Raw genomic sequence first — 18,598 nt, 5'->3', positions numbered from 1 at the left:
CAGCTCGGGTGTGCCACAAGGAAGCAATATTGGCCCGCTTCTCTTCATATTGTTTATCAACGATGTTACCCTCGCTTTACCTCCCGACAGTATCAGTCTGTTTGCCGACGACGCAAAAATTTTTGCGCCTATTCACAACACAGGTGATTGTACATTCCTGCATCGAAATTTTCTGTTCGTGGTGCAAGCGTAATGGACTGACTATCTGCATCGAGAAATGCTACTGTGTGTCTTTTAGTCGATGCAGGAGCTCAGTGACTGGGACCTACTTCATGGACGGCACTGCACTTAATCGACAGAATCATGCCAAAGACCTGGGCGTTCTGCTTGACTATAGTTTGAACTTTAAACAGCATATCGATGACGTTGTAGCCAGAGGAAATCAATTACTTGGCGTGGTTATCCGGACAACTAATGAATTCCGCAACCCCATGTGCATCAAAGCTGTGTACAACTGTATCGTTCGTTCGGTTCTGGAATATTCGTGCGTAGTCTGGAGCCCAACTACCGCTTTTTCAATTGCTCGACTTGAGGCGATTCAACGTAAGCTCACGAGATATGCCCTACGCCTACTTCCCTGGCAGGATCGCAATAATCTTCCTCCGTATGCTGCGCGGTGCCGTCTTCTAGGCCTTGAACCTCTTTCGGTTAGAAGACGCAATGCACAGTGCTCTTTCATCGCTGGATTGCTAAATGGCTCTATCGACTCATCGCCTTTGTTGCATCGAGTCGATATCTATGCACCATCCCGAACACTTAGGTCTAGAGAAACTCTACGGCTCGCTCAACCCCGTTCCAGTGCTGGTCGGTCAGACCCTATGTTCCGCATGTCGGCTGTCTTCAACACTGTCTCGGATTGCTTCGACTTCGACATCTCAACTCAGTGCTTCAAGGAACGTCTCCGGCTTTTGCCGTGGCCGCAGTGAATTGCGATGCAAATCTTGTTTTTGCTATGTATTTTTTTTATTGAATTGTTACATCTTAATTAGGCCATACGGCCCGTTGAAGATTAATAAATAATAATAATAATATTCCAAATCTGCTACGCACTCTACCACGCACAGCTTTGCGCATCGATTCTGAAAAATCACGAACGATTGCGGCGCGTTATATTCTGCACCGTTGCGTTTGTGCACTCACGGGTAGACATTACGCGCACGGTGGCTGTTTGGATAACCGTTGTTGCGAGAGCCTTTCTTCTAATGGTTTGAAAGCTGTTAGTGTGGATCTTTGAATGGACACTGGCACAAGCAATAGACACTGCACAAAAGTAGCTTGCCGAAGTCACGTGATAGTCAAACCATTCTAGTTTGCTATCTTTCGGCGTTTCGCACTAGTGCACTTGAATGTCACTGGAGTCAAACAAAAACGTAATGTATGTGCTCCGTTATACTCGACCGTTTTATCACTTGCGCACTGAAATTTCGCCGAACTCAGAACGTTTGTGTCGAGCTCCAGGCGATCACGTCGGGGTCACCAATGTACGATTCTGCGTATTTTATTTCTTTCAGTGGTGGAACAAGTGATGTGATGGGTCCGAGCGTTCTGCTTTGATCAAGTGTATTTTCCAGAGTCCTCTTACAAACTAAAATTCGTTTATATTTATACTGTTCGCGCTGAGGTGTCGAACTCGATTGAGTGTTTCATCGCGCAAATCAGGGATGTCAAACCCAAGATCACCACAGACCAACGTCAAAACAATAACAACTGGAGATTTCTACCCCAGCAAAACAATAACAGTTGGAGATCCCAACCACAGCAAAATAATAACAATTGGAGGTTACCACAAACACAAAACGGTAGACAGGGAGCCGGGTTCAACACCCGAAACAGGCAACCCGCCAGCCCAAATTTTTTAGGGCAACGCGAACCGCAAAGGGCAATCCTTTACACGCAAATGGAGACCCAGAACCCACAGGTGAACCAGCCCTCCACAAGCCATTACGGGCAACATACACAATAAATGTGCAAAAATCAAATTTTATTAGGACAAGATTAGGTCTAGCAGATTCAATATGCCACCTATTTGTAGATTCAGGTTCCGACATTTCTATCATCAAAGGCAACAAAGTAAGACATACACAAACTTATTAACCAAAAGATATAGTGGATATCATAAGCGTAGGAGAACTAACAATAACCACTCATGGGTCCACAATTACGGATGTAATCGTGGAGGGAAAGAAAATCCAACAATTATTTCACATCGTACCAGATAACTTCAAGATACCGGCAGATGGTATACTTGGTAGAGATTTTTTTATGAACCATCGATGTATAATAAATTATGATACTTGGATTTTCTCTGTAAAACACAATGGAGAATACTATCAATGGCAAAACACTCATACCTTCCAAATGTGAAGTAATTAGAAAACTTGGTAAGTTAAAAGAATTAGATACAGATGCGGTAGTATGCGCAGAGCAACTGCAAGAAGACGTTCTGGTAGGAAACTACATTGCAAATAAAAACTACCCATTTATTAAAATAATCAATACTTCCAATAAAGCTAAATTAGTTATCATTAGCCATATCAAAACAATACCTTTAAATGAATTTGAAATAGTAAAAACTAGCAATCATAAGGATGAAAATAGGTTAGCAATCAAAAAGAATTTAATCCGAAAGGAAAGCATTTCCGAAGATACAGATAAATTTTTTGAACAATTACTTTTAAGCTACAATGACATTTGTCATCTACCTAATGATCATTTAACTACAAATAATTTTTATGAACAAGATATAAAATTAGAAGATAAAAGACCCGTGTGCATACCAAATTACAAACAAAACCATTCCCAAGGACCAGAAATCAAAAAGCAAATTGAAAAAATGCTTCAAGATGATGTAATAGAACACTCGGTGTCATATTACAATTCACCCATCTTACTGGTTCCAAAAAAGTCCTCAGATGAGAAAAAATGGAGATTAGTAGCCAATTTTAGACAGCTTAACAAAAAGCTGCTCCCCGATAAATTTCCACTACCTAGAATAGACTCCATATTAGATCAGCTAGGGCGAGCAAATTTTTTTATCACATTAGATCTCATGTCAGGATTCCATCAAATACCACTGAAAGAATCGTCTAAAAAGTATACAGATTTTTCAAGCACGGATGGTCACTATCAATTTAAACGATTGCCTTTTGGATTGAACATTTCTCCAAATAGTTTTCAGCGAATGATGAATGCGCTTTTATATATGTCGATGATATTGTAGTAGTAGGAGCTTCAGAAAATCACCATCTAAAGAATTTAGAAAGGGTTTTTGAAAGACTAAGACACTACAATCTGAAACTAAACCCAGAAAAAAGAAGTTACTTATCTTGGACATAAGATAACCGACAAAGATGATTCGAAATACGACAGCATAAAAAATTACTCGATACCACAAAACGCAGTCGATGTGAGAAGATACGTAGCATTCTGCAATTATTACAGAAAGTTCATCCTAAACTTTGCTTTGAAAGCAAAACCGCTTAACAGCTTTTTAAAAAAAATACAAAATTTGAATGGACACAAGAGTGTCAAGAAGCATTCGAATATTTAAAAAAACACACTGATTAGTCCACAGATATTACAATATCCTGACTTCAGCAAGCAATTTATACTAACCACAGATGCTTCAACTATAGCATGCGGAGCAGTTTTAGCACAGCAACATGATGGTATAGATACGCCGATATGCTTCGCAAGTAGAACCTTCACGAAAGGGGAAGCGAATAAAGCGATCATCGAAAAGGAACTAGCCGCAATACATTGGGCTATAATGCATTTCAAGCATTACCTATACGGTACAAAGTTTACCGTCAAAACGGACCATAGACCACTGGTCTATCTGTTCGGAATGAAAAATCCTTCATCAAAGTTGACGATTTTACAGTTGAATTTGTAAAAGCGAAACAGAACGTTGTAGCAGACGCTTTATCGCGCATCAAGATCACCTCAGATGAAATTAAATCCATCAATGTGATTACGAGAAGCATGAGCAAACCTGTTATTTCCGATAATGTTTTAGGAAACACGTCAGAGTCTGATCAACTAAAAATGTTCCATGCCTTAGCATACGACGAAGTAAAAGACTTACCAAAACTAGAAGCATCAGTAAAGAGAAATGAAAACACTATCGAGTTGATAGGAAAAATCCTAAACAAAAGAAAGTCCAAGGAGCTCTTATCAGTAAGAGACATCCATCTGAATACAGATATAGGACTACAGGAGCAGTTATTAGTGAAGGATTTCCAGAAAAGGAAGGAAAAATCTGCCATAGTGCAATTTATGAAAAATATAGAAAAGAAGCTCGTAATGAAAAGCATTACCCAGCTAGTAGTCTCTGAAACAGACGAAATAATCAAGGAGGTAAATCCGAATGAATTCAAGCAAATCGCTAACAATCACCTGAAAAATATTAAGATCCTAATATATACTAAACCACAAACGATAAATGACGAAAAGACGATAAATGACATACTCGACAAAGTGCACAACACACCGATAGGAGGACACATTGGACAGTATAGAATGTATAAGAAAATCAGAAAGGAATATGTATGGAACAAAATGAAGAAATCAATCAAAGATTTTCTAGACAAATGTATAACCTGTAAACTAAATAAACATCTTATCAAGACTGTAGAACCTTTTGTTAAAACAGATACACCCAACATTCCATTCGAAGTAGTATCAATCGATACAGTAGGACCATTTCAAAAAACAAACAACAATAATAGATATGCGGTAACACTTCAATGTAATTTAACGAAACACGTTACAGTTATAGCAATTCCTAACAAAGAAGCAAATACGGTAGCTAGAGCAGTAATAGAAAAAAATTATGTTAATATATGGCACAAATATTAAAGAATTCAGAACCGATATGGGTATAGAGTACAAAAATGAAATATTTAAAAATATATCAGAAATTCTCCGAATAGAACACAAATTTTTAACGCCATATCATCCACAAACGATAGGAGCTTTAGAACGTAATCACAGATGTCCAAACGAATACCTTAGAATTTTTACAAACGAACACAATAGTGATGGGAAAAATGAAGTTTTTGTCGGAATCGATTCCGGCTAGCTCCGCAGTTTTCTGGAATCGATTCCGGCTAGTAGGTCCGGAATCAGTTTCCGGAATCGATTCCGGAATCGGCTCCGGAATCGGAATCGACTCCGGAATCGGCTCCAAAGATGATTCCGGAATCGGCTCCGGAATAGGAATCGGTTCCGGAATCGACTCCCGAATCGGCTCCGGAATCGGAATCGGTTCCGGAATCGAAGTCGGCTATCGAATCGGAAATGGCTCATAAATTAGAATCGGCTACCAAACGGAGTCAGTTTCGGCATCGCCATAAAAAAGGGGTTTGGGTCCAATCATACTACGTATTGATAACCGCAAAAATCCAAATTTACTTGTAAAAGATCCATTCGCATGGAGGTTCCCGGACTGATTTCGCTCCGGAGTCAACACCGGAATCGGCTCCGGAGCCAACTCCGGAATCGGCTCCGAAATCGGCTCCGGAATCGGTTCCGGAATCGGCTCCGGAATCGGCTCCGGAATTGGCTCCGGAATTGGCTCTGGAATCGGCTCCGGAATCGGCTCCGGAATCGACTCCGGAATCGGCTCCGGAATCGACTCCGGAATCGGCTCCGGAATCGGCTCCGGAATCGGAATCGATTCCAGCATCGGAATCGGCTCCGGAATTGATTCCCAACACGGAATCGGAATCGGGTAGGTCCGATTCCGAGCTCCCACCACTAGAACACAAAGATGACTGGGACGATTGGATAAATTATTATTCATTTGCATATAATACAACGCCTAATTTAGACCACGGTTACACACCATTTGAACTGGTTTTCGGAAGAAACGAGAAAATTTCGACAAATATAACGGAAAAATCTACACTATTGTATAATTACGATGATTACTCAAAATAATTTAAATACAGATTAAAACTAGCTCACGATAGGACTCGAAAACATATACACAAGAAAAACAACTGAAACTACAAGAAAAAATGAAACTACTGAAAGAGCAACAAAACATCAACCAAGTTAATTTTCAAATAGGAGATCAAATAGCATTGACAAATGAGAACAGAACAAAACTAGATCCTACCAATACACACAAAAACAACACCTGTCAATCCCCGTCAAACATTGCGAGGGTTGCGAAACATTTCATGTGCTCGAAATCTTATGGTATTTTATAAAATCGTTGATTTTTATTAAAGAGTTATATTTTGTGCGGTAGTATTTGGCGAAAAGATCACTATTAAATTTTTTGTGGATTTTTGAAAACTAAAATGAAAAATTCAGGTGTTTAGTATGCTACAAATCGCACTGTTATACCTGCTCTCGGGGTGCTATAATTATAACTGCTAAAACTAGCCCCCCGGCAAACAATGCGAGGGTTGGTGAGGTACCTCTCGCTCTAATTTCTCTAGTCTAGTCTAGTTGCCTCGCTTCCTCCTATAGCGATTCTGTCGAGCTGAGCTTTCACGTCCCTCCCCGTCAAACATTGCCAGGGTTGCGAAAGATTTCATGTGCTCGAAATCTTATGGTATTTTATAAAATCGTTGATTTTTATTCAAGAATTTTTATTTGTGCGGTAGTATTTGGCGAAAAGATCACTATTTAAATTTTTGTGGATTTTTTAAAATAAAATGTTAAAATTCAGGTGTTTAGTATGCTACAAATCGCACTGTTATAGCTGCTCTCGGGGTGCTATAATTATAACTGCTAAAACTAGGGGTGAAAAAACTACCAAGGCTCGCAAGCTCTTTAATGCGAGGGCTCTGGGGCGGTGAACTTGTATGGCGTGCGAGCCCTTGCGCGCCCTCGCAAATCGCTGTCAATTGCATGGCGGGCCGTCAAACATTGCGAGGGTTGCTAAACATTTCATGTGCTCGAATTCTTATGGTATTTTATAAAATCGTTGATTTTTATTCAAGAATTATATTTTGTGCGGTAGTATTTGGCGAAAAGATCACTATTAAAATTTTTGTGGATTTTTGAAAACTAAAATGTCAAAATTCAGGTGTTTAGTATGCTACAAATCGCACTGTCCCGCAGTGCAAGTGACAGCGATTTGCGAGGGCGCGCGAGGGCTCGCACGCCATACAAGTTCACTGCTCCAGAGCCCTCGCATTAAAGAGCTTGCGAGCCTTGGAAGTGTCATATGAGCGAGACAGCTGTATGTCAAGTGTATGGCTATCTCTTTCGGGCAAGAAAAAAGCTCCGAAATGCAACGGTGTTGGTGGACAAAATTTAAATGGCCAAAAATGTTGACCACACACACTCTCTCTCCCGGTGTCTTCCCCTGTCCTCTCTTCCTTCAGGCCCCTTCCTCTTATTTGTGCGCGCCGCTCGCTTGTGTGCGATAGCTCATCAGCTGATACTGGTATATGGTAGGGTTGTAGTTGTATCTCTGAATTGGCGATTGGTTCATATATATGTAGTGTATTTGGTTTTACCTGTGACCTTGACGATGCGAAAGCCGGTCAATTCTGGTGTTGAAGCAATATTTGTGCTATGCTGGTGGTTGCCGTTCCGTGCCGTTTCTGATGTGGCCATTTGATCGCCATGAGGATCAACGGTTATGAAGACAATTTCAAACGAGCGAAAGTGAAGGAATAATTCCGTACAGGAAATTTGATTTTTTTATCAAGTGTGATACTCCAATGTTGATCTCAACCCGATGTAAGCTGGTTTTAACGGCCATATGAGATAATGTACTCATGTGTTAAAAAAATGTCGCATTTTTTTCTTTGATGATTTTCCCGAAAATTGACCCATAATTCAATACGATTTGACTATTTTCATTGATTCCTCATACAACGCATGGAAAGAGGTAAACTGGCTTCGCCAATTCATTCATCTCCGCTCCCAACCATTTGTTATGGGATCTGCATGCTAAGGTTAGCGTAGTGTAACGCATGCTTTAGTTTATAGCAAACCCGAAGTTAGGGAGTGCCCGCGAGAGGCACTCAGTTAGGCTTTATAAGTAGTGGCAATGTGGTAACGAAGCTCTCTCTTTTGCTCGACACCGAAGCGATCGGTTCGACACACACACACACATCCTGTTATCTTAAGTGGTGATAATAAAAAGTACTTGTAACCCCTGTAAACGCACAAAACATGGCGATCCTGCCAGGAGCTGTTCGCTTGGATGGTTAATAAAGTACTGTGTGCCGGTAGCCGTTTACGTATAACACAATAATCAGTGCAACGTGGTGAAGTGAAAGTGTAAGTGCCGCAAAGTATTGGACAGTGTTAACAAAAGAGGATCGACGCAACAGCCAACAAAAACGAGGACGAAGAGAGACGAATAACCCTCAGAGCGACGCTCATCCCGATCGAAGTCCATGCGCACGCATACAACCACGTGCACACGCCACCTAACTGCAGAACGCGCTACACAAACGTACCGTCCATCGCACACGTCGTGAGCCGACTCGTGCACCGTTCTACCACACGCATCGTGAGACGACGTGTGACCGTTCTATCGCATGCATCGTGAGACGACGTGTGACCGTTCTATCGCACGCATCGTGAGACGACAGGCCGAAAAAACTGACCGAGAGGAAAGCTGCAGTTACAAAAAAAAAAAAAAAAACGCCGCAAAAAGACACCGTAAGCCGTCACGTGAAGACAATCCAAGCCGCCATCGCAGTGTCTATCTGAAGACATCTATATCCCGCCATCGCGCTGAGCAAAACCACGAGGTCTGAAGACACCTATATCCCGCCATCGCGCTGAGCAAAACCACGAGGTCCGAAGACACCTATATCCCGCCATCGCGCTGAGCAAAACCACGAGATCTGAAGACATCTATATCCCACCATCGCGCTGAGCAAAACTATGCGATCTGAAGACATCATACTAAGCTGCACACACTTAACCCTTCGAGAGCAAGGTACGTAACCACAATATTGCCACATATTTTTTTTTAAAGAGAGCTAGCAAGATAATTTAATTTTTTTTTTTTTGTTCAATTGTGTCAAATTGCGTTTATATTTATTATATTTATTTTAAACTGCGTAAACTCAAACCGCTAACAAATCGAGTAAAAAGTGTTAAACCAGTGCTAAGTGAGAAAAAAAAAAGCTAAAACTATGATCCCTATATTTTCTCATAATTAGTTATCGCGTTGTTGATTTTAAATAGTTATTCAATACATTCAAATCCGTCCTATATCTTAACCTGAAAGTGCGTTTATTACTAAATCTATTCTACGTAAATTATGCTGTCAAAGTGTTTGATTGTGTTGAAAGTTCGACGAATGCTATAAAGTCCTACAAGCTTGTGGGGTGATCGTCATTGGTTTCAGTCCGGTTTCTTGCTTTTGATCGTTTTCCTTTTTAACAATATTGGCATATTCCTGAATTTAAAACAATTTGAATAAACCTTAACCATTTAACAAAAGGATCTCGTCCTAAACCTTCATGAAAAGAACAACTCGCGCTACTCGTACACCTCGGCGCATCATTACTGCAGTTGGTAATATTGTAAGGCACAAAATGGCTCCCAAACTTGATATTCAATTGGCTCTGAAGTTGATTAAATCGTTTGATGGTACACCCACATTACTAAATGCATACATTGAAAGTATCGAATTGTTGCAAGATTACGCACAAGAAGTAGATGAAAAGGAAATCCTCAAGTTTGTGAGAACTACTTTAGTTGGTATTGCCCATGGAGTTATCGATACAGCAGAGACGCTAAAACAAGCTTTCGTTCTTCTACGAACACGTTTTAGTGTGCAACTAACACCATTAGCCGTGGAAAAAGAAATCCTGTCTCTAAGACAAGGTGCTAAATCGATTTCTGAATTTGGACTAGAATTGGAGAAAATGGCTGCTAAACTTGCTGCTGCTCACGTGTCTACTGGAACGTTTGAAACCGAATTTGCCGCGCATAATATAGTAAACCCTATAGTGATTCGTGCATTCATACAAGGTTTAAACAAAGCCAATACAAAATTCTTCCTTCAAGCTCGCAACCCCTCTACTCTAAATAAAGCCATATCTGATGCTTTGGAGTGCGAACCAGTTAAATCAGCTGGAGAGGATAGAGAAATGACACTTTGGTGTTCATATCCGCAGAACATGCGTCGATATAGCAGACGCCCTCATCACTCGTATTATCCTAGATCATTTTATAATCAACCTTACCGTGGATCCAATTCACAACGTTTTGGTAACAATTCCTCAAGTGAAAATCAATCAAGATTTACCAATAATAACAACAGAGGAACGTATAGAGGTAGACCTTATTCCAACAATCACTTTAGTCAGTTACCATCTAACAATAATTCCAATAGACGAAATAATACAACAACTCGAGTGCAATTGGCATCTAGTAATCCATTAGAATCAGTTAACGGTAACATCCCAGAATCTGATATTGAACATGAGGAAATAATTAATTTATTTCGCTAAGTTACATTTCAATAGCAGTGTTAAAGCAAAATTTTATTTATTTGGTGAATATCATGATCTTGTCCTTGATACAGGAGCCACCTGTTGTGTATTAAATCTTAATTACTTGCCTAAAAATGCAATTATCGATAAAACAATTGTGTTAAAAATGTATGGAATTAACGGTCCAGCAAAATCACTAGGATGTATTAACACCATCATTTCTACGGATTCAAATAGTTTTCATATAGTGTTTCATGTTGTGGATACATTGCCTTCTCATATCGTAGGATTAATAGGAGCTGATTTTCTTAAAAAACATAAGGCTATCCTAAACTTTGGAAATATGGATTTAATTTGTACTACCAATAATAATGCAGTAAACCTAATAATTCCGCCTAGAACAGAGATTGTTACATTTTTTTTGAAACAGCAGAAACCAATACTTGTGTTGTATTAAATCAAGTGCTTCAACCAAATGTGTATGTAGCAAATTCTATAGCCCATCCTAAAAATGGTAAACTTCCAATTCGGATAGCAAATTTCCAAAACAAAACCGTAACTTTAGCAAAGATACTTCCAATCATAAAACCTGCTACAGATTATAAAATATTAGAACTCAATACTCCTCGTCACGATAGTAATCACGCAAATCAACTATTAAAAGAACTCAATCTAACTCATTTATCGGAACCTGATAGATCTATTATTGGGAAAATTTGCATCAAATATAATGATGTATTCTGTCTACAAAACGATCAATTAAGCACTACTTCAATTTACGAAGCTTCCTTGAAAGTTAACAACAATACTATGCCAATATATTCCAAACCTTATAGACTACCCTACTCCCAAAAGGCAGAAGTAGAAAATCAAATTAACAAAATGTTGAAAAATAAAACTATAGAAGAAACACAATCGGAGTGGAATAGTCCAATCTTATTGGTCCCTAAAAAGAGTGCTGATGATACAAAGAAATGGAGACTCGTAATAGACTACCGAAAGGTAAATACGGTATTGCAAAACGACAAATTTCCTCTACCTAACATCGATGAAGTCATTGATACGTTGTCTGGATGCAAATATTTTTCGCATTTAGACTTATCCCAGGGATACTATCAATGTCCATTACGAAAAAAAGACAGGCCTATTACAGCTTTTACAACCCCTACCGGTCAATACCAAATGACTAAGCTACCGATGGGATTAAAAATAAGCCCATCTACGTTTTCAAGGATGATGACGGTAGCTATGTCAGGATTAAATACAGAACAATGTCTGATATATCTAGATGACATTATAGTATTTGGAAAAACAATAGAGGAACATAACAAACATTTAATGAATATATTTGAAAGATTAAGAAAGGTAAACCTAAAGCTGAATCCGGAAAAATGCCACTTCCTTAAAGAAGAGTTAATCTACCTAGGTCACTATATTTCCGCGGAAGGTATAAAACCAGATCCGAGCAAATTGGAATGCATCCAAAATTGGAAAGCCCCAACATCTGCTGATGAAACTAAGAGATTTGTAGCTTTTGCAAACTATTACAGAAAACATATTAAAAACTTTGCTACAATATGCATGCCACTAAATCGTTTGACAAGAAAAGGTGTTCCCTTTGAATGGACTCCTGATTGTCAATTTGCGTTTGAAAAATTGAAAGAATCATTTGTTAAACCACCGATTTTAGATTTTCCAGATTTTAGTTCAACAAATACTTTCAATTTGCACACTGATGCCTCCAACAGTGCCATAGGAGCAGTCCTTAGTAATCAAAATGGAAAACCAATATCATTTGCTAGTAGAGCATTAAACAAAGCCGAATTAAATTATGCAACAATTGAAAAAGAACTATTAGCAATAGTATGGTCAATTAAACATTACCGTCCCTACTTATTTGGAAGACATTTTAACATCTTCACAGATCATAAACCTTTAACGTATCTATTTACCATGAACGATCCTTCAAGCCGCCTAACTAAATTTCGTTTAGCGTTAGAAGAATATAACTTCACCGTCTGTTACAAAAAAGGAGCAGAAAATGTAATAGCGGACGCCTTATCCCGATTGCCAATTTCTGAATTGAGAGCCATGAGTGTGCGAGATGAAGTGCTAATATCTACGAGATCCAAAACTGAAAGCAACGATACTTGCGAAGACATTAATGAGTCAGCAATATCTAAAGTAACCCATGTTGAGCTTCAGTTAAATCCTAATACTAAAGATCTTATTGTTTCTAAACACAAAATAATATTACCACAATCCACCACTATCGTTCGCTTACGAGGAATGATAGTAAGGATAAAATCTTACATCAAATCGTTGAAAAGTAAGATATATTTGGTAATAAGAAAACGTGATGAACATACAACCAAATTCATGGAAAACTTAAAAACCCTCAATGAGAAGGGGATGCCAAAAATAATCATACTAAACGAAGACGTAAAAGTACTTGGAGAACGAGAAAAAGCAAAGAGATTGATTGTTATGAATGATTATCATACACTACCAACCGCAGGGCACGCAGGAATTCAAAGAACGATTAATACAATTAAGCAAAAATACACTTGGCCCGGAATCGATAAAGACGTTAGAGATATGATAGCAAAATGTAAGCACTGTCAGCTTTATAAATCAAATAAACCATTTAAAATTCCTCTCAAAATAACAGATACGGCAAATGAAGCAATGGAGAAGATTTTTATAGACCTTGTTGGTCCCCTAGTAAATTCTAACGGATTTGAATATATCTTAACTACGCAATGCGATCTAACTAAATTCATAACAGCCACGCCAATCACAAATAAACGAACAGATACAGTAGCACGAACTTTCGTAGAAAAAGTCATCCTAAAGTATGGAGTGCCAATAACCATTTGTACTGACAGGGGAACTGAATTTTATCAGGATTATTTAGCGAAAAATGTAAGGTATTGCAAATTCAGAAATTACAATCAACCGCTTACCATCACGAAACAGTTGGAGCGCTGGAAAATTCACATAAACAGCTAGGAAATTTCTTACGGATATATAGCGAAGAGAAAGCACTAGATTGGTTCCAATGGGTAAACTTTTACGAGTTTGCTTATAATAATACCGTGCATACCGCTACAGGATATACACCATTTTACCTAATGCATGGAAGACAGGCTAATGTACCAACCAACATAATAAATGAGAGCGCAAAGAAAGTGCGATACAATCTAGACGACTATGCGAATGTATTACAAATAAAATTGAGAATAGCCCATGCAGAAGTCAGGGAAAGGTTGATAAAAAATAAGCAAAAAAGCAAAATCCACTACGATGAAAAAACAAAAACGAAAATGTTCCAACCAGGCAATCAAGTACTAATCAGGGAAGAAAACAAAAAAAAATTAGAACCTCCATACACTGGTCCGTACACCGTAATCAAAGATGAAGGAGAAAACGTTAGGCTCGAAGATCATAATAAAAGCGAAGTAATACACAAGAATAGGCTCAAGAAATGGCATAACTAAAAAAAAAAAAAAAAAAAAAAAAAAAAAAAAAAAAAAAAAAAAAAAAAAATTGGGCGTGTTATGGGATCTGCATGCTAAGGTTAGCGTAGTGTAACGCATGCTTTAGTTTATAGCAAACCCGAAGTTAGGGAGTGCCCGCGAGAGGCACTCAGTTAGGCTTTATAAGTAGTGGCAATGTGGTAACGAAGCTCTCTCTTTTGCTCGACACCGAAGCGATCGGTTCGACACACACACACCCATCCTGTTATCTTAAGTGGTGATAATAAAAAGTACTTGTAACCCCTGTAAACGCACAAAACACATTCATCACCCGAACCACCCACAATCTCATCATTCCATCCACATGCAACGACATTTCCTTCTTCTTTAACAGCAAAGGTCTCAACCGAAGCTTCTACAGACTGCTGCTTTCCATCTTCCTGTTTCTTCTTCTTCTATTTGCCGTATCCATCTACCTGGTCATGCCAGCCAATGCAAGCTTTAGCGTCTGTTTTTAGTACCACACACCCGGCTGGCCAGTCCTTACTACGAGGGGACCGTCTATATGAGACTTGAACCTATGACGGACCTGATATTATCATCCTTTATGTATCCAGTGGCGGATCTAACGGTAGGCGGACTAGGCGGTCGCCTCCCAGCCAACAATTACCGAAGGCGCCCCGTGTAAAAAATTTTTACTTTAAGCTTTCCTTAAGTTTTTACACTAGCAGCAGCTAAAGTAAAAACTTTCAGCACGGCACAAACCGACGCACACATTCAAATGCTTGGATTGCTGGTCCTGCTTACGCATACATTTGTATTTATCCCTCCCCTTATATTTTCGGATTGCTGGTTGTAGCAGTGACGCTTTTTCTTTTTGCTTTATGCACACTTTCGCATGCTATTTATTGGTGTTACTCTTTCCACATGCGTTTTGGCACACTCACACTCTGTATACGGCAGGATGCTTCACCCCTTCCAAATGCTGCGGTTGCTTTCTGTTACCCTTCCTCTCGTTCTTCCTTCTACCCTCTGCGCTAGGATATCCTCGACTGGTGCTGCGCGTGTTCAGCCGGCGCCTGTCTGGAAATGACGTCACGGACTGGTGCTGCGCATGTTTAGCCGTATCCTAGGCGTCATTGAAGTGCGCTCTTCTACGAAAGAGCTGTAATGAAATCTGTTGATGAAAATTAACCAATAATTAATCCATGTTTTTTATAACAAACTAAACAATATTTTGCACATAAGATTGTAGAAACGCTTACCTTTATATTTTAAAACCGGACACCGTTTTCCTTCCATCGATCGTTTTGCGGGATGTTGGCAACCGTCGATTAACATGCACTGTAACCGTCGATTAACGTGCACTGTAACTTTTCAGACGACAAGTGTTAGTTGAATGTATCCATTGAAGCACACACGAGGATAAGAAACTTACCTTAGAAATTTACAAGGATAAATCATTCCATAATTGAAGAAGAAGGAACACGGCACAAAACGTAAACGAGCAAAGTACGGGGCACAAGAAATCACACATCACTCCAACACATCCTTCCACAGTGAAAGTTCTGGACAGACTGAGGATGCCTAACACCCGGATGAGCGCGATAGCAGAAAAATCATGGGAGATCGAGAGAGATGTGTAGTCTCGGTTCAGCGGAATACGCATGCAGATGCATGCGTGTGTGTCACTCGAAGGATATCGGTTTCCCCTTCTCCCGTTTTTCGTTCATAGGCCACACGATCGGCGTTGTGCCGTCCAAAATCTAGAGAAAGAAGACATGCTCTCTCGCGTTGGCACACAGGACAGTTTTCCAATAGCTTCGGTTTTGCTGGTTGGGCTGGTGCCCCGCCGATTAAGGGGCCCCGTAGATCGCCATTCTATAGTATGCCGTATGGACAGAGTGCTAGCGACAAGGGCCCCCGAGGCTGGCGAATCAATTTTAGAGCCTGTGACTGATGATCGGGGGCCTCAACTCGTCTTACCGCCTAGTGCCCCGATACCCTTAATCCGCCACTGTATGTATCCTTTATTTACAACCCTTAAATCTGAAATGCATCCAGTTCATTTTTCTTTCCGTGTCCGCATAAAAATAACACAAAATGTGCGACAAAACAACGCATAAACGTCGTTTAACAGCTCTTTGGTTTATTTCTTTTAAAACATGATTAAAGCTACCTACATAGGGAAGAAGAAGAAGAAAGCCACATACAAAAATACATGCGGGGGAGGAGGGGGAGGGAGTGGGAGAATGACCACTCTCGGTTCCGTGTCAAGATCCTCATTGAGGACATCACACGGTGATAGCGCCTTTTTCAACGGTGAGCCCTCAGGATCGGGCCGTGATCTGCGCACATCCTTTTGAACGTGTCACCAACTGATAATAAAACGTTAGAAACGGACTCTCTCACCCGCAGGTACCCATCTTCTACCATCTGCTACACATTATTTGACACACCATAAACAGCTTCCTTTAGTCTGTCCTTGCGAACGTCTAAGGGCTGGATCGTTCAGTACCAGGGGTATGACATGGCCTACCCATCGCGAGTATGGTGCGCTACAAGTTGGTGGATCTGGTACCAGCTTAATTCAATGTAATGATGGCAGCATCCTTGCTGTTGGGATTGTAAAACACAAGACGAGGCAAAACGACTTGCCCAATCGAAATGCAGTCCGCAAACATCCAGACAAAATCAACTAGTGAACGTGCATAGGAACCTTCTAACAAACTAAATATATGTCATCATGTTTATTCCCTCTTTAGAAATGCGTAGTGATTTATGAGAATATAAACTAGATTTATTTATCTTAAATGATGTGTAAAAGCCGCACATACAAGTTTAGGCCCTAAGTAGTCACACAAATGTAGGCTTGGTTTAAGCGTCTAGCAGGGAAATGTTATAGACTAGAGAAGGATTGAGTAGCAATTTAACCTGCGAGCGGGGGGTGGGTTCCATTTTTGGGGCCCCTCAAGACCACGGGGCAAAATTAGCGCTTATTCCGCCCCTTCACACACACGCGCATTTCAAAACACTTTACTTAAAAATAGGCATATCAATTTATGCCTTAAAGCGCACTTAAGATTAAACTTAACTCGTTTACATCAAGTTTTTTTTCCAATTAACACTATACCACTATTAATGTAATGTCGTGTAGATGTGCGGAAGTGGATTCACGATAACAATTTGCCACTGGAGATGAGTGTTTGTCGCCTTTCCGGGGTTATTCAGTGACATGTTGGTGCCACGATGAAATCGATACACCTGAGGGAATATAAAACATTTGTTTTAGAGAGAAGATAAAACAACATATCTAGATGTAGCGATAGTGCATCTAGTAGGAACTCACTCGTGGGGTTTTTTTCTCCTGCCAGGAAATTCGACCGCAATCAGTAGTGCGGTCGGTTCGGTCCTGATGCTGCTGCAGCTATTGTGAGGCAGAGGATAATGATCCGAAGGGTTGAATTCCTGCCCCGAACGTTATTAACGAGCGCGCTCGACACCGTCTCACGGCGCAATCGGGGCACCCGGTGCCGGCTGGGCTTCTAGCGTGATGTGCTGGTAGAGCCCGACTCGTCGCCGTACAGCTTCCGGAGGATGTTCTTAAATGGTTCCTCGTAAGCCCACGTTCCAGGATAGAGGAAAATTGGCTGCAAAAAAGGAATAAACACCATGATTAGCATCCTAGTCGGTAGTTTCGCCAAACAATCTTCTTCTTCTTTCGTGGCCCACTTACAACTTACCGAATCATATACAACGCAACGTACAATCGCAAACACCTGCGGCAGGCCCATATCGTTTCTTCATTATATCTGCAAATTAAAAGATTTGTCGATTTGTCTGTTCAAAAAGTGTTTCTTTATCATGATAATCGCTGGATAACACTTACCCGCTGTCTTGTGCTGTGTTGTTCACCACACCACTTTCCTACACCGGTACATGCACGTAACGCTTCCGACGGAGCCAGCATGCATTGGGCAGGACTTCTACTACTTACTTTTGCTAAAATGGCACTTACTTACGTTAAATTAAGAACTAAATAATTAAAAAACTTACCGCACTTGATCAGCCAACAACACTGTTTACGTTTTTTTTACACACACAACCTAACTTCTACAGTGACAGCAGCCGCAGAGCACCAACACAACGAAAGGTGTCAGGCAAGACGTCAGACGATCTTAGGCGAGGGGTAGGAAGGAGATCGGTGGTGACCCGCCATGCAATTGACAGCGATTTGCGAGGGCGCGCAAGGGCTCGCACGCCATACAAGTTCACCGCCCCAGAGCCCTCGCATTAAAGAGCTTGCGAGCCTTGGTAGTTTTTTCACCCCTAGTTTTAGCAGTTATAATTATAGCACCCCGAGAGCAGCTATAACAGTGCGATTTGTAGCATACTAAACACCTGAATTTTAACATTTTATTTTAAAAAATCCACAAAAATTTAAATAGTGATCTTTTCGCCAAATACTACCGCACAAATAAAAATTCTTGAATAAAAATCAACGATTTTATAAAATACCATAAGATTTCGAGCACATGAAATCTTTCGCAACCCTGGCAATGTTTGACGGGGAGGGACGTGAAAGCTCAGCTCGACAGAATCGCTATAGGAGGAAGCGAGGCAACTAGACTAGACTAGAGAAATTAGAGCGAGAGGTACCTCACCAACCCTCGCATTGTTTGCCGGGGT

General features: G+C 40.3%; 2 long non-coding RNA genes across 2 annotated transcripts; both read right to left on the bottom strand.

Moving 5' to 3' along the window:
• Window positions 1-14,776: 14,776 nt before the first annotated feature.
• On the bottom strand, window positions 14,777-15,787 carry LOC133391341 (uncharacterized). The gene is made up of 3 exons (XR_009764851.1): window positions 15,348-15,787; window positions 15,175-15,282; window positions 14,777-15,086 (listed from the first exon to the last, which is right to left on the bottom strand). It is a non-coding gene; the product is annotated as an uncharacterized LOC133391341 (long non-coding RNA).
• A 900-nt stretch (window positions 15,788-16,687) lies between these two features.
• LOC133391340 (uncharacterized) lies at window positions 16,688-18,114 on the bottom strand. The gene is made up of 4 exons (XR_009764850.1): window positions 17,799-18,114; window positions 17,653-17,721; window positions 17,259-17,559; window positions 16,688-17,173 (listed from the first exon to the last, which is right to left on the bottom strand). It is a non-coding gene; the product is annotated as an uncharacterized LOC133391340 (long non-coding RNA).
• Window positions 18,115-18,598: the final 484 nt, after the last annotated feature.

Source organism: Anopheles gambiae, chromosome 2 (genome assembly GCF_943734735.2).
Source record: "Anopheles gambiae chromosome 2, idAnoGambNW_F1_1, whole genome shotgun sequence".
Taxonomy (NCBI): Eukaryota; Metazoa; Arthropoda; class Insecta; order Diptera; family Culicidae; genus Anopheles; species Anopheles gambiae.
Note: the sequence above shows the minus strand (reverse complement) of the source record. Positions and strands in the feature narration are given on the sequence as shown.